The sequence below is a fragment of the Oryx dammah genome, unplaced genomic scaffold (assembly GCF_014754425.2).
Source record: "Oryx dammah isolate SB20612 unplaced genomic scaffold, SCBI_Odam_1.1 HiC_scaffold_28, whole genome shotgun sequence".
Taxonomy (NCBI): Eukaryota; Metazoa; Chordata; class Mammalia; order Artiodactyla; family Bovidae; genus Oryx; species Oryx dammah.
Window position 1 is genome coordinate 75,524,916 of NW_024070212.1, and position 27,421 is coordinate 75,552,336.

Genomic DNA, 27,421 nt, shown 5'->3' on the forward strand with positions numbered 1-27,421 from the left:
ATGTACTCTGCATATAAGTTAAATAAGCAAGGTGACAACATACAGCCTTGATGTACTCCCTTTCCTATTTGGAACCAGTCTGTTGTTCCATGTCCAGTTCTAACTGTTGCTTCCGGACCTCCATACAGGTTTTTTACACAAAACAAAAGTACTAACTGAAAGTTTGCTTTATTATTCCAGACCAAAAATAGAAAGTGTGTCGTTTCTTAAGAAGTAATTAGCATATGATAGAATCAAAGCTTGACGCTGAAAGGAATCTTTGAGGCCAATTTAATGGAAAGGTTCAAAATTGTGGTGGCGGGGATGGTAAGGGAAGTAGATGGTTTATTGCCAAGGGTAGGAGAGTGTTGAGGGACCGCCCAGTGACAGTAAACTGGATAAATAAGATCTTGACCATCAATGCACTACTCTTACTCAAGTATATAAAGCTGTTGCAGTTAGTAAAATAAGAGAGAGTGACGTGTCCTCCTAAACAGTAACTCCAATGACCAAGTGTCTTGGCAAGGGAGAGAGTTTAATGAGTGTTTGTACTTTAGAAGAAGTCTTTGGGAAACTCAGATCTAATCCAAGCCTTTTGTTTTACTGATACAGAAAGGGAAGGGGAGTGGATTAGTGACTTGCATAAGTGACACAGCTAATTAATGACTGGATGGACCCCTCAGTCTCCTTAACGTGAGCCTGAAACTCTGTTCTGACTCTCAGCACCAACTTTCTTCAGACCAGTAATTGAGGTATCGCCTTAGAACAGAACTCATTTATTTTTGGCCATGGAATTATTTTAGTGATTTATTTTGCATGTAATTTAATATGAGAATTATAATTAGACTTTGCTTTAGCTAATTTCAAAATCCATTTACAATTCCCTAAACACATTCCTTTTGGCAATGCTAAAGAATAAGTAGTCCAGGAAAGGTCGCTGAAAGTAAAATGTTTAATTTGCAGGAGATAATTTACCAAGTAAGTAATTCTCATGTCAAAAAATTAAAACTTGATTTGAGAGGCAAACATCATTTTAAGGAAGCTGAGAAGCCCATGTAAACTGTAAACCTTCACGACAGGACACATCTGAATATCCACAATTTTCAGTTCACATCCTGGCTCCACAACTCAATTACCTGTACATACCGTGTTGGCCAAGCTAACACAGTCCTTCAGGCCTCAGTTAACCCATCTGCAAGATGGGGAGGGAGCTATTTCCTTTCTAATGAGAACATTAGAAAGCACATCATTTGATGTCTGCACAGGCCAGGCCCTGGGGAAAGAGAGGAACCCCTCACATCTTACACATGAGGAAATTGAGGTCTGTTAGAAGTAACCCAAAGAGACCATTGTGAGTTTAGCTGGCAGTCCAGTCCCCTAGGTTTCAACTGTGCCCCCCAACTCAGTCACTGCCTCCTGATGTTCCTGGTTCCTAACTTCCTCCAGGCTGCATTTGCCAGGAAATTGCCCAGCCATGCCACCTGGACAGCTTCCCTGATGGAGGAGGAGGTGCCCCATGGGGGCCCAGCCGTGGGGCTGGCATCATCACGGTCTGAGCCTGTAGGCTGCCCTGGGGGCTCCATTAATCACACATCCCCGCCACTCAGTGCAGCTGGCCCCAGCCTGAGCACAGGCTCGTTTACAGTTGTTGCACAACAGGAAGCCGGGCGGTGTTCAGAGCCGAGCTGGCCCACTGAGAGCCACGGCTCCAGGTGCCCTGGTCCTGCAGCCATGGGCGTGCCCTCGCCTCAGCATTTGCCATGGGGAGTAGCAGTCTTCTCCTGCAGCTTGGAGTGGGTTTGCAGGGTGAGCGGTTGCTTTGGTTTTTGTCCACTGTCACGTGTTTGGCAGCCATGACCAGAAGGCAGGGCAGGGGGTGCCTTTTGTGGAGTCAGGGTTCCCCTGCAAGAGTTCTCCCACAGTGGCTGCAAGCGAAATGGCAGAGGCGTGAGTCACTGCATGAGACGGGAACAGGAAGACATCCTGTTGATGCCAAGCCATTTTCAGTTCAGTTATGAGAATTTACACCCCCCCCCAAAAAAAGGAAAAATTAGCATTCAGCGTGCATCTCCCCCAGCACAGTGGGGTCTAGCACCTGTCTGGCCCCTGTGAAGGAGGGTCCTGGACACAGCTTGGTTTAGTGCTCAGGAAACTGGCCATGTCCTTGATCTGCTGCATCTGTGATGGGATCAGAGAACCCTCTTTGCCAAAGAAACTTTCTGTCTGAGGTTTCGTTTGGTTTTTGATTTTTGCTTGGTTTTCATTCAAATATGTTCCCTTGTTTCTCTTCTTGGGATGGTAATGTACTGTATGGCTTTTTATGATTTTCTTTTGTGTAAAAATTGTTCATGTTTTTCTGACAGAAACTTTTGCTTATGAAGATCAACTGAGAATTTATATTTGAGGGACTCTCTGCTCCTTTTCATGGAATTCTCATAGTCCCCTTGTTCTTAAATTATTCATTATATAGTGAATAGCTCCCGTCTATTGAATGCTCAGAGGCAGGCACCCTTTTAAAAACTTCACATACACCTTTAACCCTCACAACAGCTCCATGAGGTAGAGGGTCTATTGTTATTCCCAGTTTGCAGATAAGGGGGACTGAGCTCAGGTTAAGCAACATCCAGAGTCACAAAGTAGTTGAATGGCAAACGCCAGAACTTAAGCCCTGTTCCTGATCACGTTCCTTGCCAGCATTTACAGAAAGTATGTCAGCAGAACTTTGATCTCAGGAGATGTTCCTAGGAAAACGTAACTGTGTTCAAATAATTAGGGGAAATGCTGTAAACCACATGTCTCTTGCAGATCATAAGTGCATCTTAGCGTGGGAAGACACTGAGAAGTCCTGCATGGAAGAAGTCTTGCTCTTGCTCAGTCTACTTTTTTTGAACTAGGGCTTTTCAAAATAGATGTGAAGTGGACTCTTATTTCCTTGTATACCTATTAAGTGGTAACGCATTTTAAGATGCACCACCCTGGTATATGAAAGTATATAACCAAGTGTGAGTGTGTGGGCTTTGGAACCAAATACCTGGGTTACGTACCATATCTGCTACTATGTGGGTAAGCTATATCTGCTTCCTCTGCCTCACTTTTCCATCTGTACAATGGGGAAATATGATAGCACTCTCTCGCAGGGTGATGGTAAGGACTAAATTAGTCAATACATCTAGAAGACCTAGGAGAGTGTTGCGCACATAGAGAAGTACTCATTCTAAATGTAGAAGATTGAATCAAAACACTTGCTACCTGTGGGGTCTGGCCAAAGCCAAAATGCTATTTCATGATGTTTAGAAAACACAACAGAGGAAGTACACCCTCCCTCTTCCCCTCAGTGCTCTCTCTAGCTGCCCTAGATTCTGCCTTTCACCATCTGGTTTGTCCTGATAGCAGCTCAGAGCTGGGCTTGGGTCTGTCTCCCCTTGAGTAAAGATTAGCATGCACTCTTGCCGGGACAGGGGACAGCTATCGGTGTTAGCCACACGCTTGTGGGTGGCCCCAGCAGAATCTGCCGAGAGTATGCTGGTGACAAAGGAGCTCAAGTTCCCCGGGTTTCAATAAGGCAGCTGCCCTTGCATGCTACTGGCTCCTGGATTTCCAGAAGGGGAAGATGATTGGAAAGCATTGCACTTTGACTGAATTTGCTGCTCCTCCTGTCACCTGCCACTCACCAGAGCAGCTCCTCCAAGGGGCTCCAGCAGTGGATGAGAAGCCTTACAATTCTGCAGGCTCGGATTCTGGTGCTAGTGTCTCAGCACCCAGCCATCCTGAGCCACCTCGTGCAAAGTCCTGCAGCAGCCAGATAGTGTTTTGGTGGGGCTCCCTGCTCTTTCTCTCCCCTGCATATTCCAAAGTTGCTTGTGCATTGACTTCTGGGAAGGATCAGAGAGAAGTCCATTGGGGAGAAGTAAAGCAATTACAGGAATTTGCCAATTTTTTAAAATGACTTGCTGTTGCCCTTGGCAATTTTTCTCTAAATTGTAAATGCCTCAAAATGAGAAATTCAAATTAGCAAAACGCACCAGTCCTCTGTATGAGCAAGGCTGGTTGTCCATGATATAGTTATTATTGAGTAAAAAGTGAAATTTGCAGAACTATATATAAATATAGTTCCATTTGTTTGAAAATCCACATATACGTGTGTGATGGTTATGTTTGGAAGGGCCAGGAGAAGGTGTGGAAGGAACAAAACAGACTAGGAACAGTAGTTACCCTTTTGGAGTAAAATTAGAAGGAAAGAGTTTTAGCTTTTTATCCTACTCACATGCATATAGGTTGAATTTTTCAACATATTTCTTTTGTTATTAAAAGAAGAAGAAAATAATAAAAGGGAAACACCCCTAGCTAGCTCCAAAAATAGGGCTAGACTAAATAATAGTGGTTAATAATGGGTGTTGTCAGCCTGGGCTGGGAGGCTTTGCAGTGAGAAGGAAGGAAACTCAGACCAGACCAGAAAATGGGCCAATTCCAGTCCTAGTCAGCACAGCGCCGGCTCGGCTCAGCCGTGCAGTGGGTGGCTTTGGAGCCTGTGCAGTTACAAGTGGCGCTATGTTTTGCTTTTCCTTTCCCACGCCTTCCCTCCGGTAAGCCACCCAGGCTGCTGGGGTCCTCGGGGATTCAGCTCCCCCCATACTGCCCTTGGCCATGAAAAAGCACTTTAATCACCCAGGCCCTGACTGAATGGAGGCATCCTCCCCAAGCTCAAACACAAGTGGACACTGACTGCCAGGAGGGCTGTTGTTATCACTGGGTCACCTCTGCAGAGTCCCCTCCCTGAGAAAGTTCCTCCCCTAAAGCTTGGAGCCCTGCCCCGGGGGAAGAGATTCGAGAGTGTGAGACGGAGTAGGGAGAGCCTTGTCTCAAATTCAGGAACTGGGGTCCTTTCCCAATTCTGAGGAGCCTTGGACAAATCAAATTTCCTTTTGCCTCAGTTTTCTCAGATGCTAGACTTACAAAGTAATTTAATTACAGGGCAGTTGGAGGTGTGATAATAGACATGAAAGGTGGCAGGGGTTTTTTTTGTTGTTTTTTTTTTTTTTTAAGGTGGCTATTTGAAAGAAAAACTGGCCCTTAGTTATTAGTAGTGGTAGTGCTGAGCTGGGAAGTGTTAGTGCTGGGTGGACGGTGCTGGTGATCAGTGCCTGAACAGATTTCTCTCCCAACACAGCGTTCACTTTCTGCACTGATTGAGAAGCAGAGCCCCTTCCTTTGCAGCAAAGGACTTGCTGTCCTAGGAATCCCCTTTGCAGATAAGAAACATGAGGGCCTGAGAGGTTGAATCTGTTGTTATTGTCCAATCACTCAATTGTGTCCAACTCTGCGACCCCACGGACTGCAGCACACCAGGCTTCCCTGTCCTTCACCATCTCTTGGAGTTTGCTCACAGAATGATCTGTCTCTTTTTCCCACCTTCCCAGATCCCGCCAGAAGTCAGGGAACAGGGCCCAAAGTGAGGCTGGACTCTTGGACTCCACGTTCTAAGCATTTAACTGAACCCTCCTCATGCAACAGTCCCTATTCTGAGGGTAGCTGTAACTGGTTGTCAGCGTCTGTTGAAGAATGACTTGGAGTGGAACTCCACTCCTCACAGATACTTCCTGTAGGGTTTACCGGTTTTCCCTCCAGATGTCAGTCATTCGGAGAAGGCAATGGCACCCCACTCCAGTACTCTTGCCTGGAAAATCCCATGGATGGAGGAGTCTGGTAGGCTGCAGTCCATGGGGTCGCAAAGAGTCGGACACGACTGAGCAACTTCACTTTCACTTTTCAGTTTCATGCATTGGAGAAGGAAATGGCAACCCACTCCAGTGTTCTTGCCTGTAGAATCCCAGGGACAGGGGAGCCTGGTGGGCTGCTGTCTATAGGGTCTTACAGAGTCGGATACGACTGAAGCAACTTAGCAGAGACATCAGATCGTCCGGTTGAATGGCACACCTGAACTTGTCCAGCTCATTTATGCTAAGCCCTGTGGGCTTTTTCTGCTCACCTTCCCACTCTCTTTCCTCATTCACTCAGAAAGTAAAGAGATGTTGCACCTTCATTTGTTAAGTAAATATTTATTGAGTGCCACCATGCGTAAGACTAAAACCATATCTGTCTTTCACTGGCTTAAGTTCAGAGAGGGTGGGGAGCACCAAGAGATAAGCACACAGATAACGCCATTACAAAGCCAGAGGCAGTTTAGTGCCTGAGAGGTGCAAGGACTGTTTCAGACCCTCAAAAGAGGAACAACTCATCTCCATCTGACAGACCCAGGAGAGACATATCTGATCATATCATTCCCTGCTTAACATTTTTCAGTGGTTCTCAGTTGCAATGGCACCCCACTCTAGTACTCTTGCCTGGAAAATCCTATGGACGGAGGAGCCTGGAAAGCTGTGCTCCATGGGGTCGCTGTGGGTCTGACACAACTGAGTGACTTCACTTTCATGCATTGGAGAAGGAAATGGCAACCCACTCCAGTGTTCTTGCCTGGAGAATCTCGGGGACAGAGGAGCCTGGTGGGCTGTCGTCTATGGGGTCGCACAGTCGGACACAACTGAAGTGACTTAGCAGCAGTTGCCTCCTGCATAAAATCCCAACTCCGGAGCCTGGCAGCCTACCATTTGACTCTCTCCCACACCACTTCCAGCTCTTCTTCATGGTGTCTCTGCTCTGGTGAACCTGACTGCTAACTGCCTTTCCCTGCACAGCACCAGGGCTTTCATAGCCTTTGCCCTTCGGTTTGGAATGCCCTACCCTCCCAGCTCCCATGCCTGCAGTACGGTGCCACCTTCTCCTTGAAGCCTGCCCAGATTTCCCCTAACCAGAAGGAATCGCTCCGTCTTCAGAACTCCCTTTTTGCTGACCCCTCTGTCTCTCCTGATGCAGCTTTTCTGCTTTAGGTTATTTGTGGATGTACCAGTTTTCCCTCTGCTGAATGGAAAGCTCCTTGAGGGTTTATTTGTACATGCTCAACGCCTCCCAAAGCATCAGAGCAGCTCCCCAATAAACAGCTAGCCACCCCTCCCCGATAAACACCTGTGAGAGGGAGGGTTAGGGGTAGCTTTTGACTGAAGGGTCAGTAGAGACTTGGTGGTAGAAGTAACCCGACAGAACCTGGAAACGGGTGACATCTCAAAGGGGGTCGAAGAAGTCAGAGTTCAAGTCCAGGGACCATTCGAAGGGCCGCAGGTCAGGGATTTCCTCCACCTCTTTGGGGTGGTGGGTCCCCTTTGATTAATGCAGTGGACCCACTCCCTGAAAAATGTAAATACCCACTGTTTCACAGAGGGCGTTTGGACCTTTTGGGGAATAAAGAATCCCCAAAGCAAAAAGCTAGTTGAAGACTGAAAAGGTGGATTACAGCCATATTGTGCAGGGTTTCTGGGCCATGATGAAAATGCATTTACTTCAGCAGTTAAATAGGGAGCAGTTGATTTTTCTTTTTTTTTTTTTTTTTCCTTTACTTTCTTCTGAAGTATAATATCTTACAGCTACTGAGCCAAATCATAATGAGTTTTTTCACAAGTTAACCACACACATGTAACCAGTTCTTGGAAAAGTCCCCTGTGTCCCCTTTGCCACCTTCCCCTTCAGGAGTGACCACTAGCCTGATGTCTAATAGCATAGATTAGTTTCACCTGGGTTTGTGCTTAGGACCTCATAAGGTAGGTCCTTCTTTTTATTCTTTGTGTCTGGCTTCTTTCAAATGGCAACCCACTCCAGTATTCTTGCCTGGAAAATCGTATGGTAGAGTAGCCTGGAGGGCTACAGTCCAAAGAGTCACAAAGAGTGGGATCCAACTGAGCATGAACACACATGTACACACACACATAGGTTTCTTTCATGCAACATTATATTTGTGAGATTCATCCATGTTATTGCATGCGTTTGAAGCTTGTTCGTGGTCATTTGCTGTGGAATACTCCACTGAGTGAGTTGTTATTCTCCTGCTTGGGTCATTTGGGGAGTTTCCATTTGGGGGCGGCTATGAACATTCTGATGCATTCTTTTGGTACAGATGTGTACACAGTTCTCTTAGGTACACACCTGGGACTGGGATGGCAACATGTAAATATTCTTCCCAAGTGAAGAGTGCCATATTTTGTATTCTCCCCATCCAGCTGATGATTCTGAGGGGCATCCTAAGATTAGAGCAGAATTTTAGGAAGATTTATCTGGCTGTGGTATCTTTGATGGCTCAGAGTGGTGGTTTCAAGTTGTGTTTTGTTTCTAAGAGCCCTGGGAATCTGCAGAATCCCCTGAGGGGCTTCCACCAAGCAGAGAGAAGGGAGGCTGGAGTTAGTAGTCGTGTTCTGAGCGCCTCATTCACGGCCACCCTCCAGCAGAGCAGGTGTGCTCCTGTCTGTTTAATTAGCTTTTACCATTATCTAGAATTACTGGTCCATGGCCAGCAGTCTCACAATTGGACAGCTATTGGGAGAGAGCTCAGGGAAACCAAGAAAAGCAAAGCGGTTTTAATCATCTCCAAACACATGTCAAGAAAGGTCCTGATCCAGAGGCTGATGATAGGGAAACCATAGAAGAAGGTGCAGATGGGAAAATGGAACCTGTAGGACGGGTCACCCCTTTGAATCCTTTGACTGTCAGGATGCAGGGGGCTACTTTCAGAAACAGAATTGAAGTTTTGAGTCCCAGTAACTGTAGTTAAAAAAAAAAAAAAATGGAGAAGGGGGTGGCAGAGGATGAGATGGTTGGATAACATTACCAACTCAATGGACATGAATTTGAGCAAACTCCAGGAGATAGTGAAGGACAGGGAAGCCTGGCATGCTGCAGTCCATGGGGTCACAAAGACATGGTTTAGCGACCAAATAACAACAAACTGTAGTAAAGGTTGTTTTAGTAGCAGAGAGGTTGTGAAGCCAAGCCCAGAGAAGAGCCCCCCTACTGGGGAGAGGAAGGGGAACCCAACTTCTAACAAGTTTAAGGAGCAAGCAAGCTGTGTGGATGGGGGGTCCTGCACACAGCTCCGGGACCAGACACGGATAGAAGAGTCTTCTGCAAGCCCTTGGAAGGAGATGGAATGAGGGAGGACAGAGAGAGGAAAAGTAAGTACACACCAGCAAAATCTTCAAGGACAGCTGAGCTTGGAGAACTCAGAGACAGAAAGATGTCAGTCCGGGAGATACCTCGGGACAGTCAGAAGCATAAAGGCGTGCCCAGGGTGGGCCAGGGCTCCGAGACCAAGTCAGAGTCAGGAGGGCAGGACAGGCCAGCAGTGTCCGTGCCAAAAAATGGACTCATTCTAAGAGTTCTTCAGCTTTATCTGGAATCATGACATTCCACGGAAGTGCCTTCTTAACCATCAGTAGTGTTCAGGGTTCTAAGTATATCATTGTGCTGTTATCTCTGAAAACCTATAGCTGCGTGCTTTTGCACATGGTAGCTCAACCAGAAATTTCAGTTCTCTCTGCTAGCCTTTCCCAGAACATTCTGGGTAAAAGAGAGCTTACTGTATTTGTGAGCGTGGCTTTATTTTAAAACATCCATGAACAGTATTTTCTCTCCCATATGCTTGCTTGCTTTAGAACCTACTTGGTGAGGGAAGCTTCCACCCCCACCCTCCCCTATTTGGACTGGCCCCCACTTATAAAAGTCTGCTAGGGCTTCAGAAGCAGCTCTGTGCTGACCTCAGCCCCTTCCCAAGTGCATAATTGTCTCTGGATACTAGATTCAGTGTCTTGATCATTATGACAACATAAAAATATTAAGCACTTAAGCCAATGATCTGCGTAGTTCTGAAGAGCAGGGCAGAGAGACCACTCAGAGAGAAGCAAAGAAAAGGTGCCGAGCACATATATTGTTGTCCTTTGTTAAGGATGAGGAAGCTGAGACCTAGAGAGAGGAAGTGGCATGCCTGGGGCCACCAGCTTGGCAGAGAAATCAGGGAGTCCCAGGTGTTGTGCTGAACAGTCCTGAGGTGTCCCAGTCCCTTTGGCTCTTTTGCAGACCCCCCAGACCTTTTTCAGAATGTACTTTTCCCAGGACTTATCCTGAAATTCTGATTCTGGAGCTTAGGGGTGCATTGAAAGAACTGCCCAGGTGATTCTGAAAGCAAACCGGTTAGAAATCCAACTTCTAGACACTTTGTGGCTTCTGTGTCTCACTCCACACTACCTCTTAAGGGCAGGTATAATCTGCTTCTAAGAAAATGTCATTAAACAGGTTGCATTTCAGAGAGGAAAAACCAATACTTTCCTCTATTTAAGAAGGATATGGAATTATTAAAACTGAAAGTTACATTAATAGTAAGAGGGGAAACAGCCGTTAGACTACTAAGAAACAGGAGTTTTGCAACGCAGAGGATTCTTATACTTTTCCAGTTATCTGCAAAAATCTCTTACTTATTACTCACATAAATTTGCATTTAAATTCAAGAGGTTCACACAAGTCTATAAATAGAAATTAAAATAAAATATTTAGTTGACCCTCTCTGGTATATGAGAAAGCATTTCATAAATTTCAATCTTGGTGGCATTGTGATTACCCCAGACCTACCACATTAGAAATGCAATACCAGATTTCAACTCTGGGTCAAGGCAGAAACGACATAACAAATGGCAGCTTCTACATGTGACACGTAGGTATATTTTCCTAGAATTTAACTGGGGATGGTTTTCATTTACAAACGAAGGCATGAACATCCCACAACCATGGGATTGCTGGGTTTGTTCATTTATAAATGTTGACACTGACAGGTAATGGCTGTTTATAAGACTTGGATGTGTTTATTTACTCAGTCTATTAAAATCAGTCTCACAATTTCTACATGTAAGTAAACATATGTCATTTGACTTATATTATGCATAAAATTGTTCCAAAGAATCTCCTGAGCTTCTGAAAATAACCCAAGGACAAACTTTGATAGAATCTAGTTCAACCTTCTGAAACTCATATTTGGTTCCAGACCACTAAATGCTGATTTCTTGTGATTGGTCTCAGGAATTTACTCCCTGGACTCATTAAGTGTTAGAAAAGTTTAACTTTACTGTTAAATGCATGAGTAAATAAAAGGCACTAATGTCATTGTATTGGTACTAATATTTGCTGGAAAGTGTGTGTTACTTCTAGCGCCACTCGTAACATGAATCGTCCTTGGGAAGCAGCCCGCTCTGCTCCACTGTAAGCAGCTGACCTGTACACGTGATGGAGCCATTTGGGGGAATTTCCTTCTTTCCAGCGCGTGCAGCATCAGAATTGTACTTTCTTAGGTTTGCCCTCAATACAAGGGGGAAAGTGCCAGCGAGGCCAGAGGCCAGATAAGGAGCTGCTTTTGAAACCAATGGTACCAGGTAGCCTAAAACCAACCTCCGTGTCACCCTCGCTCTCATAACTAAAGGAAAGAGGAAAGTGTACACACTAGTGATCACTTCGGAAAGTCAAATAGAGCTGTGCTCAGGACACAAAAGGAATTGTGCAAAATATTATACTTGAGGTGTTTGTTATGGTTCCTAACTGATACAGAATCAGGCCTAATACAGTGAGTTTCTCTGACTTAACCTCTTCATTCGGAGATAACACATCAAGGAAGTATTATCTGAAGGAATGTTTTTTAATGTGACATGATTCCCATTTGTCTCAGAAATTCTTTTTATTTTTATACATTGAGTTCAGGCCCTTATCATCACTCACCTAAAATACAGCCACAGATCCCTTGTCAATTTTATTGGATAAAGTATTTATTGAATTCCTGTTCTGTGTCCAGCCCCGGGAATATATTCTCCCTTCTGTTTTCTGAATTATGAAGAGGAAAAAATTGCAAAGCCATCACTTCCTGCCAAGGCCATCCATGTGTCTCATAACAAACCAAATCAGTATGTATTTATTTTGTGTGCACAGCATATGGAAGAAGTAAAGAACTGTGTAATAGAGGGTGGCTGGCCTCAAGGGCCAACCGTCAGATTGAGAATTAAAGAAGGACCCTGGTGGGTGCAGTAGATGCAGATATTTGTGAGAAGTATGATGACCGTAGTTGGAAAGCCAGCTCTTGGGACCTGTGGTCTGGTAAGTTACTAGCACACTAAGAGGAGCAGAATATTTGAAATAGTTCTGGCCTGGAAAATCTGGGACTGAAAGTAGCCATAGAAATTCTTTTTCAGGGTTTACAGGCAGCATCCTTTCCCACTGCATTCCATTTGATGATCTTGTTTTGTGAAATTCTTGCCTTTAAGAGAACAAACCTTAACAAGCAAGCTGTTGGTAGTAACATGCTGTGTATTTAAATGTGTCATCTTTCCAATGGTTTTAAGTATCATTCTGTCATGATTTATCTTTTGCTTGATTCAACGCTCTTTTTTAAAGGTTCTCTATCTCATTGAAAGAAAAAGTTTAATGGATTTGAATTAATTCGTGTTTCTAAGGAATTTTATATCGCCTCTTAAGATGAACGGAGATATTCTGAAATTTTACAAAATTGAGCTGCAGTAAAAGTGTGCCTTTGGGGGGCCAGCTTCTTTAAATTGCATTGATGTTGCTAATGAGGTTTGGACCTTAAATAACGTGGCTTGGTTTCCTAGCCCATGTTTTCCTTCAAGTAACATTTTTTGGAAAAGGAGAGAATCAACAGGTTTGCTTTGAAAGAGTTCTGATCCTTTTACACAGAGAATAACTACAAGAAGCTTCCTCAGGGACCCCTTGTATCTTCAGTTCTTTTCCTTTGAAAATATATACACTTTCAGGTCCCTTGAGGTTCGAAACAAACAAGTACTTTACCTGTGAGCGCCAGCATGGAAAGTTCATCTTGCTGGTTACTCCAGGAGTGTGATGGACACTGCTTTTCCCCAAAGCAGTAATCAAGTCCAGACACATTTGATTGGAGGTTGGGCATGTTCCCTGCCTTTAGTTTCAGGGGAGAATGTGAGATGAGGGAAGAAAGAAAAATTAAATATTCTATTATGTAGTCTGTAGCTTGTACACATTATGAGTATCTGGATCAGAGTTGGGCCTTTTGTTTTTCATCAGTGAATGCACGGAGGGGCCCAGGGCTTCCTGGCAGGTTAACCTTTGGCATCTGTGACCTGGGTCCTGAATGCTGTATACAGCGGGCAAAGGGCCCAAATCATGGCTGTCTTAATCCCATCTGTGCCTCCTTAAAAGGCAATTACTTCCTCTGCACTGTGGACATTGGACATCCTTGCTAGATGGTGATCTGGAAGAGGAAACGGTAGATACTAATTAACCTATCTCCCACACTTCAATGACAGAGCTCATCTTATAGTGTTGGTAATTACTGTGTTACAGGCTATGAAGTGTTTTGGATCATAGAATCTTACTTTTAACTTTTTACCCTGGAAATTCTCAAACATACACAAAAGTAGGGTGCATCCCATGTGCCTGCCACCTAGCTTCAACAGTGAGCAACACATCAGTGGCCAGTCTTGCTTTATCTGCCTCCTCACCCAGTCCCCCCACCCTCCTGGTTTGTCAACAGAGGTTAATTTTTCCTTGAATTGTATGTAAATGTAACTAGTAGGCGCTCTCCTGTGATGGGCTCCCCTACGGTCAGGTTGATGGCTGAGAAATCCAGCCATGTTGTTGCTGCGTCAGTAGCTGGATTCCCTTTTTCATTGCCAATTAGACGACTTTCAGCCACACTTTTCTAAATATTCCCCTATGCTCTGCACCCATGTGCGTGTGCTCAGCCGCTTCAGTTGTGTCCAGCTCTTTGTGACCCTGTGGACTGTAGCCTGCCAGGCTCCTCTGTCCACGGGATTCTCCCTGGAGTGGGTTGCCATGCCCTCCTCCAGGGTATCTTCCCAACCCGGGGAATGAACCTGTATCTCCTACATCTTTTGCATCACAGGCAGATTCTTTACCGCTGAGCCACTGGGGAAGCCCCATGCTCACCACCCATGTTTCTGAATTAATGGGTCTCCCCTTATCTTTCCACCTCCCTTCCCTTCACACTGTGCAAACCACTCATTCAGGGCCCCCAGTCACCAGGTTCCATGAGCTAGGCTTGCTCTCTCCTTTCTTTACCTCTGTGAAGTGACTAATAACTGCCCCTCCTCTTGGTTGTGTGAATAACTATTACTGGTTTGTTTTTTTTTTTTTTTTTAATCATAAAAGCATCACATGTGGTTAAGAGCACAGCCTCTGGAGCCAGGCTGCTGGGTCACAGTGCTGGCGCCTCCACTTACCTTCGTTCTGACCTTGGCTGTCTGTGTTCTAAGTATCTGCCTCCCTCAGTTCCTTTAAGCTTAAACTAGGAAAAACAATAGTAAGAACCTCATAGCATTGTTTTGCTTCGTTTTGAGGATGAAGTAAGTTAATATCTGTAAAGCTCATAGAACAATACTTGGCAAGTGTAGGAGCTGTACAAGTATTAGCTATTAAGAGCAAAATAAATGAATAAAAATGTGCACACTGCAGGACTGCATCAAAATACTAAAAATCCCCTAAAATCCTTAGCACCTAGTGATAGCTACATTGTGGAATGTTTGCTTCCAGTGTGTTTTCTGGATATAATGTATTTTAACGAAACATATTTATGACTGGCTGACTAAACATATTTACACAGCGTTAACTTGTCCTTCCTGCGTCTCTTCCCTGGCTTTTGTATTGGTGTCACTCTGCCCCGTCTCTGCTCCTTTAAAGCTGCCTTTCTGGTCCCTGCCCACACAGGGAAGGCCCAAGGGTGTGCCCTGCTCTTCTCTCCATGCCCTCCCTCCAGAGTCCAGCACTCAGCCGCCACCTCCAGGCAGCTGATCCCCATTCAGCCCAAAGAAAGAAGTCGTATTCATTCTCACATTTCTTACCTCTTGTATCCAGCTTTTCCTTTGCATTCTAATTGCCTCCATCTGTTTGAAATCTTATGTTCTGACCCCTAAGAGCAATAATGATGCTGATAGATAACTCTGGGTGGCTTCCATGTGCCAGGTTCTTTTCTGTAATTTAATCATTATGGTCTTGTGAGGTAGGCACTCTTGTTACCCCATTTTACAGATAGAGCACCTCGAGGTTCAGTGAGGCTAAGTGGTTCATTCCGCATACACACGGAGCGCAGATTTGAACCCAGTTTCATCTGATCAAACATATGATCTATACCAAATTGCCTGCCCCCCAGACCTTCCACGGAAATGTTCTACCGGTCCCTCTCAGTTCCCCACTTCGGTTCCATCCTGCATAAGGTCGTTTGTTTTCCTGATAACACTCCCCAGGCCTGTCATTCTACTTAGTAACCTTTGGTGGCTCCCATTTTCATGTAACAGAGTCAGCCTTCGTCCACTCCACCGCTCCCCTCAGTAACCATTCTGAGAGTCTCCCCACTCCTTCGCCACCACCCGTCCAGTTCATACCCTCCGGGGATTGGTCCTGTTAAGACTTGTCTCCTGCGAGCATGTCTGCTTGCTGAATCCCTCACTGACTGTCTTCTCTAAGCTCCTAATGCTTGCACTTGGCATGCCTTTTGGCCCACTGTTATTCCTTATTCATATTCAGTACTTAGCCCATCTCGTTGGAATCACAAGCCCTTAAATCACCAGTGTAACACCCACATTCATTGTTTGTCAGCCATGCCCAGCCCCAGCTGGTGGCTGTAAATGTCAGTGAGCTGCACACACTTGTCTCAGCCCTTCACAGCCTCTTTCTCTCTCTCAAACCCACTCCTGTGCTCTGTGCATTCAAGCTGCTGTGCCGTTCGAAGCAGAATGACTAAATTGCTTAATCTAAAGTGGATGGAACAGTATTTGCCTGCTGCCTCACTTTCAACTCTCCCGTTAGGTGTTTGGTTGCTTGGTTGTTTTAATTCACTCGGGGCAAGTAGGTGAACTCTTCTCTGCTTAGCAGTATTAGAAAACATGCCCTCTGTTTAAAGTCAGTCAGATGCTAGGCCTTTATGACCAGAATCCTAAATATCTCTGTTCTGCTGCTTTGTCAGCCCATTAAGAACGAGGGTAGAATGGCTATGTTGTGGACAACATACTGGGTAATAGATCTTATTGTAGACAATGTCCAGCCCTGCTCAGCCTGGGGAGCTAGAGGGTGTGCAAGGCAGATCCCCCAGGAAGGCTGGTGGGAGGACTCCCAATAGGTCACATAGATGAAGAAGAAGGCACCAGTTGTCTGGGTTTGGGGATAAAAGGGCCATCAACTGTGCTTGCTTCAGCAGCATATATACTAAAATTAGAATGATACAGAGATGATTAGCATGGCCCCCATGCAAGAATGACATGCAAATTCGTGAAGCGGTCCATATTTTTAATCAATTTTTGAGAGTTTGATATTGAAACTCCAACTGAAAATCTCATCTACTTAAAAATAATTGTAATATAGAGCAGAACTATATATAACTTGGTTCTGTATTTTCCAAGTCTCCTGTAAATGTGTTATCATGCTTTCATAATTAGAAAAACAAAAAAGAGGAAAAGGCCATCAACCACATAACCACAGGTAAGAGATGAATGGCCATCTGGAATGTTCTGCCTCCTTCCTTAGACTGGTCCTGTGTCCCTTGCCAGGAATAACTTCCTCAAGGTGAAGTGCCTGTGTCTTTGGGAGCAAATGAATGATTTCCAAAACAACAGAAGAACATAGCAAAGAGCCCATTTCATTGCACCCCCAGGTGCTCAGCATCTGTGAAGGGAAGGAGCCTGAGAGGTGGGGTGACTCCAGCGAGGAGCCCCTAGATTAGTGCTTCTCCACGAGTGGTCTCCACACCACACCAGCAACATCAGCCCTTCAGGGAACTTCTCACATATGCAAATTCTTAACCCCCCAGCCCAGACATGCTGACTCAGAGGTGGAGAAGCACTGCTCAGGGGGCTTTCTCACTTCAGATAGCATCCTTTGCTCCCCAAAGCAGTGAGCTCTTGGAAGGCAGGAATTCAGCCTTCTGATCAGCTTCTCTGATCATTCCCATTTCCTTTCTCCAGCCCCAGCGAGCTCCTCGTAAAGGACCTGCAGGCAGGTGCAGTGTGTGCCGTGATGGCTATAAGCCCCAGGGTTGATTTCAGCCCTGTAGAGCCTCAGTTTCCTCATCTGAAAAATGGATTAATAACACCACCTTCACCATGACCCCCAAATATATTAAAATAAAAACAGGGTACAAAGCAACGCATATGACATAATCCCATTTGTATATTTTGAAACAGATGTATGAGTAATCACATTTGTATGTGCATGTGATGTCTTCAGAAGAAAACCCAAGAAACTAGTAACAGTGATTGCCTTGTGAAATCTAGAGTAGGAGGACAGCAAGTTTTTGTTGCATACTCTTTTGGATTGTTTAAAATCTGGACTATACACATATGTTCTTTTAAAACTTAAAATTAGTTAGGGACATAGGGCTTTCCTGGTGGCTGAGATAGTTAAGAATCTGCCCGCAGTGTGGGAGACCCAGGTTTGATCCCTGGGTCAGGAAGATTCCCTGGAGATCTTCCCACTAGAGTGGGAATGGCAACCCACTCTAGTATTCTTGCCTGGAGAATTCCATGGACAGAGGGGTCTGGCAGGCCCCAGTTCATGGAGTCACAAAGAGTTAGATACAACTGAGCAACTAACACTGCACTACCACCAGTGACATAATAGTAGTTTCCTTTTCAGGGACGTTGTAAAGAGTAAATAGAATAACTTGACAGAAAGCCCTGAACACAGTACCTGGCACAGAAAAGGCACACTGTTAGTGTTAGCCTTTGTCTTTAGTACTAACTAGTTATGGAAGTCATCTGTTCATTTATGTATTCATTCAAGAATTAACAAATGGGACATCCAGCTGACTTCAGCCAGCCACGCAGATATAAGCACATCATTTCTCATATCTTGTCTTGCTATGCTAGGTAGAGAGTAAAACTTGTTTGTAAAGATCAGCCTCAGTCTTGATGGTAAACACGTGCCTCTGCGTGGCTGGACCCTGGCCTGGCATATGGGGGTAGGTGATGGGGAGCCCTGCACCCCTACTTTGCACATCAGAGAGCCGTTCCCTCAGTGTACCTTCACTGACTGCAAATCTGTGTGGGGCATGGTCTGAGGGTACAAAGTGGCATTGCCCTCAGAATCTGGGCACCACTCAAGTGGCCAACCCATGCAGGAGGCTAATGTTCACAGCCCCAGAAACTGGCCCTAATCAAATGCAGGACTCCACCCCAGCTCCTCGGAGCTGTGAAGGGAACCATGCAGGTGGGTAACCTTTGGCTTGGAACAGGCAATATTTTGCAGGGTACACGTGGGAAGGAGCAGCAGGGTGTATCCCGTCTCTAGGAAAACAAACACGGGGTACACTGACACCCCGGGGTGATAGGTTCACACTGGCTGATGTGTTGGTTGCTACATCGTGTGTCTTAGTCTAACCCAGGTATTTATGGAGGCCCAATTCTCTGCATTAGTCAGTGTGAGAGAGAGGAACAGAGAGAGGCACAGAGAACTCACCTGCCTGGTTAAGGGTGTGGCTTTGAAGCAGAAAAGTTCTGGGTTCAAATCTGTTTCTACCACTTTCTAGCTGTCTGAGTTTCGAAGATTAGAAAGTACTTAACCTTCCTAAGCTTCAGTCTCAATAAGTATAACACATTCAACCTTATAGTTGCAGACAGTATTAAGTGAAGTATTATCTGTAGAGAATACTTGATATAGTAGCTGGCACATAGTAAGTGATGAATAAATGTACTTGCTAGACTATTATTATTGAGCTAAACTTCCCACAGTTTAGTGGGAAAATAATCTCCATGCACACAAGGTCAGTTACTTACCAATAAGCATTAAATAACATGCAGTTAAGCATTGAAATCAATGGGGTTGCAGGCACTTTTTGACAGTTTGATGATAGCTATAAATCCTCACTTCAGAAAAAAAAATAGGCACACATACCAAATTTTGTGTATAGCTTTAGGGACTTCATTCACAACTCTTCCTGTCTCCCCATCTCATTCATGGGCCATCCCTTAGGGATCTTTGAGCCCCTGAGCTTCAAACATATATTAATAGCAGGAATCTATAAGGGGAATTAGTCACTGTAAGCAAAAGTAGTTAGGGAGCCCTTCCTGGAAGAGAGAGAAATGTGAAGTAGTCTAAAAGAAGAGAGGACTTAAATTGGCCAACAGACTTCCCTGGTGGTCCAGTGGTTAAGAGTACACCTTGCAATGCAGGGGAACGCTTGTTCAATCCCTGGTCGGGGAACTAAGATCCCACACTCTATGGAACAACTCAGCCCATGTGCAGCAGCTTAGAGAAGCCCATTCACTGCAATGAAAGACCCTGCATGACCCAACAGAGATTCTGCACGTCACAACTAAGACTCGACACAGCCAAATAAAATAAATAAATGTTTTTAAAAGATAAAATAAATTGGCCAAGAGAAGCAGGCAGAAAACGTGGGTGGAGATTTCCAGATAGGACTTGAAAACACAGCCCACAAAGCCAGGGATGGGGTGACAGACCCCTGAGGCTACAGCAGTAGAGAGCAGGAGAGGTTCTAGCCGGGCCTCTGGAATCACATTGCCTGAGCTCAGATCCCAGCCAGGCAGCTTGCTAGCTGTGTGGCACTAGGTACATACTTAACCTCTCTGTGCCTCAGCTTCTTCATTTATAAAATGGGGATGAAAATGCATAGTATTTCTCACAAGGCATTTGTGAGGATTCACTAGGATAATGTACTGCCAGTCGTTGGCTTACAGGCTGCTGTCTGCCATACAATAAGCTCTAGGCAGTAATAAGCTGCTTTAGGATTAGAATTTTTATTATGGGATGGAAGTAACTGGGGAGGATCTTGACTGCAAAGCTAAGCCCTTTGAAATCTTCCTAGAGGTACTGGGGAGTCCCTGGAACTTTCCTGAGCCAGAGAGACATAAGCTAAAAATGGTACTTTATCTGAGCATATCCTGGTGAGGATAGATTAGATTGGAGGCAAATAAGGAACATGAATGGTTACAAGACTGATGCAATAATCCTAACTTGAGGTGCTGGGGGCCAAAACTGAGGTAAAATAGAAACTGGAAAATGGGGAAAAGTTTAAATGCAAGATTTGTCAAAGTATGAATCAAGAGAATTTAGAAAGTGCCAGGATCTAAGTTTGCACTGATCAAACCCAGGTCTCCTGCATTGCAGGCAGATTCTTTACTGTCTGAGCCAGCAGGGAAGCCCTCGTAAAGGGTCTAACTTTGCACTGTCCAGTTAGGCAGCCGTTGTGACTGGTGAGCACTTAAAGTCCGGCTCAAATGAAGATGTGCTGTAAGTGCAAAACACACACTGAGTTTCAAAGATTTAGTACCAAAAAGAGTAAAATAGCTCAGTTTTTTTTAACATTAATTTGTTTTAATTTTGGTCATATTGGAATAAATTAATTTCACTTTCTTCTCTTTTTTTTCATGTGGCTACTAGAAAATTTAACCTCGCATGTGGCTCACATTTCTGTCAGACAAAGGTCGGTTTTAGGAATTGGAAAGATGTCCTGTGGCCAGAACAATAGTGGTGCTGAGAAAGGTTGGGGCAGGTGGCAATGTTGTATTGGATTTTAGATGTGTTGTGTTTGAAGCAACTGTGCATCATTCGAGTGTAAATCAAAATAGGCTTTTATTTAGACATTGGAATTAAGGTAAAAGGTCAGGGTTGTATGCATGGGAAGCGTGTTGGTCTTAGCTAAAGTCCTTTAGGGTCAACATCTACGTCACTGAGGACTAGTGTGGGTCAGGCAGGTGCTGAGTAATTTACATATGTTCTCCCATTTCCTCCTGGTTCAACCCTATTAGGTATGGACTATTATTATCCCTTCCCATTTTACAGATGAGGGAACTGAAGGCCAGAGAAGTAAAGCAGTTCTGGGTAGTAGTCCATGAGGAGACAGGATTCGAATTTATCTGAATATAAAGGCTCTTTCTGCAGCCCTCCAGGACTGAGTCCCTGAGAAAACCAAAGTCAGAAGAAGGAACAAGAGCTGCAGAAAGGAACAGCACTGGGCAGGCAAGAACAGGACAGCCTAGCATCACGGATGCCAGGGACAAGACACTTTCCAGAAGGAAGTAGTTGTTAGGAAAACAAATTTAGACTTGAGTTACAAAGAAGGATGTTAAGTACTAAGAACTATTTCAAACTGAGGGAGGGTTAATCCTGTAGGTTAAGGTCATGAGAAGGAGTTAGAATTTTCCAGGACTTGTTCAGACCTTTGAAAAGTTAAGCATAGGTAGGAAGTGGCATTCTTTTAAGCTGACTTGTTCTAAGACCCAGGCAGAAATAAATGTGAGTAGAACCCAGAGGTAGGACTCTGATAATCGTCACTGGTGTTTCTCAGGAGGACCTATATCAGAGTTCTCTAGGAGGCCTATAAGCACAGATGCTTGGGTCCTGCCTCTGATATACTGGATCGGATTTTTTTTTTAGCAAGTGCCCCAGGTGTTCTGGATACACAGTGAAGTTAGGAACCAGCTGCTCAGGCTCTGCAGCTCTCCCCTCTGATTTATTACCCAGGCCTGGCTCATTGGTGCATGGCTCTCTGCCAGCTTCACTGGGACACAGGAGGAGGATGGGAACCATCCTGTGTCTTTAGCAATAGTCCTACCTGAAATCTGGGGCAGTCCTCTTAAAATAAGAGCGACCAGTTCTTCTTCACTTTGATCTTTTCTCAAGGCCATTGAACTCCCCACTTCTACCGTCATTGCTGTGGAGACCATCTAACTGAAGGGGCATCAGGCCCTGAAAGGGAGGCCTTGTCTTCCTTGTCCAGTGCTTCTGGCTGACGCTTGGCCTTGCTTTCTCTCAATTTCTTCCTGTGTCTTTTGATGTTCAGAGGCATGCAGTATAGAGTGGCAATGGAGAGGATGACATTGCAAGTCAGGTGGCCCTCAGTCCCAGCTCTGCTACGTAATTCAGTGTGATCTTTGGCAGGACTTTTTTCACCATCTGTGTTCATCTATAAAACAGAAATGATAAGAGAATTTATCTCTGAGAAGATTAAATGAAATGATTCTTAGATTTTACTTACCTAGCACATATTTCAGTACTCAACAAGCAGTATTAGTTTTTTGAATTTTATCATGATGACAGTAACAGTAACACCATCATTATTCAAGCTCAGGTCCCCTGAGTGGCAGGTAAAATCAACTAATCAAGTATACCAGACAAGGACTTCAAAGGGTTAACAAGTATAAAAACATCTGCTTTTAAAGGAAGAGCTCTGTTGAGGTCTTGAGAGAGACTATTCTCTTTCTTTTTCACTCTGCTTATTCTGAACCTGCATATACTTCTCTTAGAAAGGAATATCGGGACTTCCCCGGCAGTCCACGGGTGAAAACTCTGCCACACTTTCAATGCAGAGGTCACAGGTTCAATCCCTGGTCAGAGAACTAAGACCCCACATGCCCCACAGTGCAGTCAAAAAAATAGAAAGGAATATCACCATCACTTTATCTCTTCTCATCCCAAAACGTATCTTCCACTGTTCCACGCAGGCCTTCCTCATCTCTTTGTCTTACTTTCCGTCCCCATAGGCCAATAACTTGTTCTTTTCGCCCTTTGTTCTCAAAACTGAACAGGAGCAGGGCAGGACATGCAGGCAGCTGGTCACATGTATAGCTACCCATGGCCTTCTTGCCTGCGAGCTCTGTTTGGGAAGAAGAATTCTGCCTTAGCCTTCCTTTTCAAGTCGTAGAATTTGGTGTGTTCAGCAACGATAGTATGAAAGTAGAAATCATAGCTAATCTTTGTAAACTATTTACAGATTACAAAACAATAGATTAACAGTTGTGAATCAGTTGGGGTTTAGGTCCAGCAAACCAAAAGCACTCTTGGGGGTGCTAGCAGAATGAGCTTTAATATAAGGGATTGTGTGCTTGTGTAGTCAATGGAAGGAATGGAGACACAGGCTCTCAGTGGAGCCCCCCGAACAACTTCTAGATACCACCACAGAACTGGTGCCCAGGGGCCCTGCAGCATAATTAGCAGGCTGCTGCAGCCACACAGCTTCTTAGCACCATGCTACTAGTGACTGCACACTGGGGTGCCAAGAACCTCTGCCAAGAGCAGGTTGCCTACCACCTGGTTAGCCATCAGAAATAAGCCGAGCAGCAAGAAAGTGGCTTTCTCACTTCCACCTTCCAGATCCCTCTCGAATGCATGAGATCAGCAAAGCCTGCATCATCCAGACCCTAGCTGCAAGAGCACCTGGGTGTATTTGTTTGCTTGGGCTGCTAACACAAAGTGCCACAGGCTGAGGGGCTTAAACAACAGAAATTTAATTGCCTACAATTCTGTAGGCTAGAAGTTTGCAGTTAAAGTGTTGGGGAGGGTTGGCCTCTTGAGACCTTTCTCTTTGGCTTGTAGGTGCCCACCTTCTCCCTGTGTCTTCACATGGCCATTCTGTCCCCTGCTGTGGCCAAATCCCCACTTCCTAGGAGGACCCTACCTAATGAGCTCATTTAACTTGATTACCTCTTTAAGGACCCTATATCTAGATACAGTCACATTCTGAATCCTGGGGGAGTTAGGACTCCAACCTATGAAACTTCTGGGGACACAGTTCAGCTGATGACACTGCAGTAGCAGGGCTCAGCCGGAAGAGAGGGAACATGAGCCTGTGGGTGCTCAAAGCACTTCCCTTGGGCTGCAATCAGAGGATGCAGGTACTAGCTGCTCTCTGTATTTACTAGACTCACATGCTTATCTGATGCCTTTGAGATAGAGAAGTATTATTATCCCCATTTTTCCCATGAGAAAGTTGAGGTTTAGAAAGGGTACTAGTGTCACATAGGGCACTAAAGGTAGGAAGGGTCGGGGGCAGGAGTGAACCCAAGTCCCCTCGCCTAATCCTCAAGCATACACTCAGAGCTGAGCATCCAAGGCAGAGTGTAAAGGCTGGGCTATCAGCTAAAGCAGAGGATCCAGCATGTGTGCACCTACTAAGATTTAGCCCACTGTTAAAAGATTTTCTGACTTTTCTAGAGATTTTTCTTTTTAAAATGAAATCTCTTTTTTTTCAAATGTTGACAGTTAAAACACATACACACATTGTTTCTCTCTGTATGTTTCTGTTACACACACACACACACACACACACACGCACGCACGCACACATTAACCCTGTGTGGGGCCCAACCAAACACATCTGCAGTCTGGATTCAGCCTGTAGGCTCTGAGAGAAAATAATAAGTGTCTATGAGAATAGAAAACCAGTTCTTAGGGGCTTGACTATCCGCTCTCTGCATTCCTTCAAAGGCTCTGTCAGTAGATGTTACTGCCTGATTACTTTGAAACTCTTCTTTTGCTGAGTTTTTACCTTTGTTTCCCATGGATGCATGGTTTTTGTCTTGTTATCAAGCTTGAGAGAGAACTGTTCTTTCTTTTTCACTCTGCTAATTCTGAGCCTACATTTATACTTCTCTTGGAAAGGAATATCAGGATTTCCCCAGCGGTCCAGTGGTTAAGACTCTGCTGCGCTTCCAATGCAGAGGGCTCGAGTTTAATCCCTGGTCAAGGAACCAAGATCCCACATGCCGTGCACTGCAAACAAACAAAATTTTTAAAAAGAAAGGACTATCACTATCACTTTGTTGTCTCTTCTCCATCCCAAAGTGTGTCTTCCTCTGTTTCTTGCAGGCCTTCCTCATCTCTCCGTCCCCTTGACACTTAAACACCCATGTGTACCAGGCGTGTTAGTGCTAGGTGTTCCTGTGTGTCATCCCAACAAGCCTGTGAGATAGATTGCTGTCGCCCTTTAGCAGATGAGGTGCAGGAAGAAAGCTGGGTAAGACATTGATATTAATAGCTGAAGGAGGGATAAGAGAGTAAGTGGAAGCCTGCTTTTTCTCCCTGGTTTTTTTTTTTTTTTTTGCAGCCTGCTCTTTTATTACAGCCACAAGGGGTGTGTTTGCTTAGAATGTTGGCTTCACTCCAATGATTCAATTACTGGCCAGGCCTTGATGACTTGTGATTCAGATTCTGGGGCTTGCTGGTGCCTTCCTGCCAGAGTGTGCTCTATGATACATTTGCCATCCCCACCCTTCTCTCCCTGCTTCAGGCCCCTCTAGACAAAGATTAAAATGCCCACATTTCCCTAATGTGACATCTTGTTCCTAGGAATTTCTAGGAAGCTGAGAATTCAGATGAATAATAGCATTTGAACCAATGCAGAGCATTTGAATGGCTAAATGCTACTTTGCTACTAATGCTGTGTTTATTCAAATCTCTCAGCCACATGTAAAACTGAAAACCAGGCTGCAGAAGCAAGAGCCAGGGTTTTATCAGACCTGTGGTTCTGCACAGCGCAGGCACAGGCCTGGGCCCTTCTGGGTAAGAGGGACCCCTGGGGACTCAGGATGTTCAGATACTAACCTCAGCCCTTGCCTAGTAGCCGCAGCAAGAACATGCTCGCTTTGCTCATGGATGTGACAGGGGAGACCTGTCTTCCAGAGCACAAGACAGACAAACAGATGCCTTCTGCACCAGAAAGAGTGTTGCACAAATGTGAAGCCATCAGCAAGGCCACAACTCCCGGTCATGGGGTGTCAAGGTCACCCTTGATTGGAACCACATCGTGGACTGTTCAGTGATGCCCTGAGTGTTTGTGAATCTAATTAATTGGAATTGCATCCTTTCATGATACAGTAGTAGGAAGTGTGACTTCCAGGATACAGAAGCTTACGAGCTGGTTCAAGGCCCTGAGCTGGATGAACTGGGAGCACGTTTTTCTAATTTTAGTTGCCTCATCTATAAAACAAGGATGAAAAAGTAACACACCTTTCAGGCTGAGAGTGAGGCTTCACGGATGAATGTAGATGAAAGTACATGTACGCTCTGAGGTTCCTTACGAATATCAGGTGTTGTTTGTCTTGGAAGCTATTCTTGGAATAAGAATAAAGCAAGTTTTTTTTAATCCAAGTAGTAGCACAAACAACCAGCCAGACATCCATGCCGTTGAGGGAAGACCAAAGAAACCCTCTGAGGGTGCAGAGACACTCAGAGATGTTTGTGTCCCAGTCTGTCCGTCTGGTGCTGCCCCAGCCCAGCTGTTGAGACAATGCAGAGCAGCTGCAAAAGGGGAGGAAGTCCTCGGGAGACTTCCCGCTCCTGTAAACACCGCCCACCAGCCCGACGTCAAGCAGCCCGTGCGTGACCTTGCTCTCAGACACATGAGGCAGCTCAGCCACCCGAGTTCCTTGAAGAGGCTCCTCGGGTTAAAACAATATAATTTTGATTTGACTTCTCCATTGGAAGCATGTTATCATAAGAGATGATGTACTTTTCCAGTGGCCCAGTGAACAAGTTTTTCTAGAGGGGTCTGGAATAGAAGGGAACAGGCAGCCATCTGAGGGATGGGAAGAAGGCTGTCTGTGAAGGAGCCAGTGAGAACACAGAGGTCAGAAGTGGGGAGGGCTGTCAGGGCCCTAAGCTGGCAAGCACGAACTGTGAACCGCTGGCTCTTTTTCATCCTGACTGTAATACAGTCAGGAAGTTAAGTACTCTGCGTACCAGATGCAAAGTTTCTCACCAATTTTAGGAGGACCTACCCAAGCATTTTATAAATAAAGCCTGACTGGATGATTTGCTTATGGCCATGTGGGTGGGAGCCACGGCTGACCCAGTCCTGATACGTGTGTGAAATGTTCCACAGTTACAGGAAAACTTGCTCAGGCCTTGGAAACTCTATGCCCTGGAGGTTGAGACGAAGAAGAGAATGCTTGGTGTTATTTTCCTGTGAAGGAAACATTAAGAAAGTCCTGAGGGTGCAGCCTGGAAACCACAGACTGCTCAGAAAGGGTGTCGTATTTGCATTCTGGAGGCTGAGGACCAGTCCTCTGAACCAGAGCCAGCTGGGAGGGGAGCCCAGCTTAACGTGCTCCGGGGAACAAAACCAGTGTGGTTTTGAATCTGGGCACTTAGACTGTTCACAGAGGGGCTGCCTGCTGCCTTAGACCCGTTTCAAAGGTTCTATTAACAAGTGCTTGCTGGGAGCACGGAAGGGGCTGGGTCAGGCCGCTGGGTATGAGCAGGGTCACCAGGAGGAGACCCTTGGCCTCTCCTTTGGGTGTGGCAGGATGACTGAGGAATCAGGGGAAGAGGCAGCTCATCTGGAAGTGTGTTGTAACCCAGTTGCCCAAGGCAAGGCCACCATGTCCAGCCATGTGACGGCAGCTCCCAGTTTCCTGCGTGGCTTGGGCTCCCTTACGCTAGGGGAATCCTCAGATGGCTGTCTCCAGCCATTCCATTCTGCCATGACACCCGAGTGCCACAGAACTGCTTAGGGCCAATGCCCACCCACACTGGTCATTCAATATCCTAGAGGCCTGTTGATCAGGGAGGCGCAGATAGGTACAGGGGATTCCCATTACTTGTGCTGGGTGGGACCCCTGAGGATAAATACAGTAGCAGCTACTGTGTGTGTAGTGCTTTGGTCCTTTGCTAAACATTACATGTGCACCAGTGAATTGAATCTTCAAAAATCACAGTATCCCTATATTACAAATGAGAAAACACAAGCTCAGAGAAGTTGGGTAACCCGCCTAGTTTCACCCAGCTAGTA

At 45.3% G+C, this 27,421-nt stretch overlaps 1 protein-coding gene and 1 non-coding gene across 3 annotated transcripts in view; both read left to right on the forward strand.

Moving 5' to 3' along the window:
• Nucleotides 1–27,421, forward strand: part of GNG12 (G protein subunit gamma 12) — a 137,864-nt gene that overhangs the window by 102,875 nt on the left and 7,568 nt on the right. The gene's annotated exons all lie outside the window — the stretch shown is intronic.
• Nucleotides 16,078–16,184, forward strand: LOC120857185. The gene has a single exon (XR_005719642.1). It is a non-coding gene; the product is annotated as a U6 spliceosomal RNA (small nuclear RNA).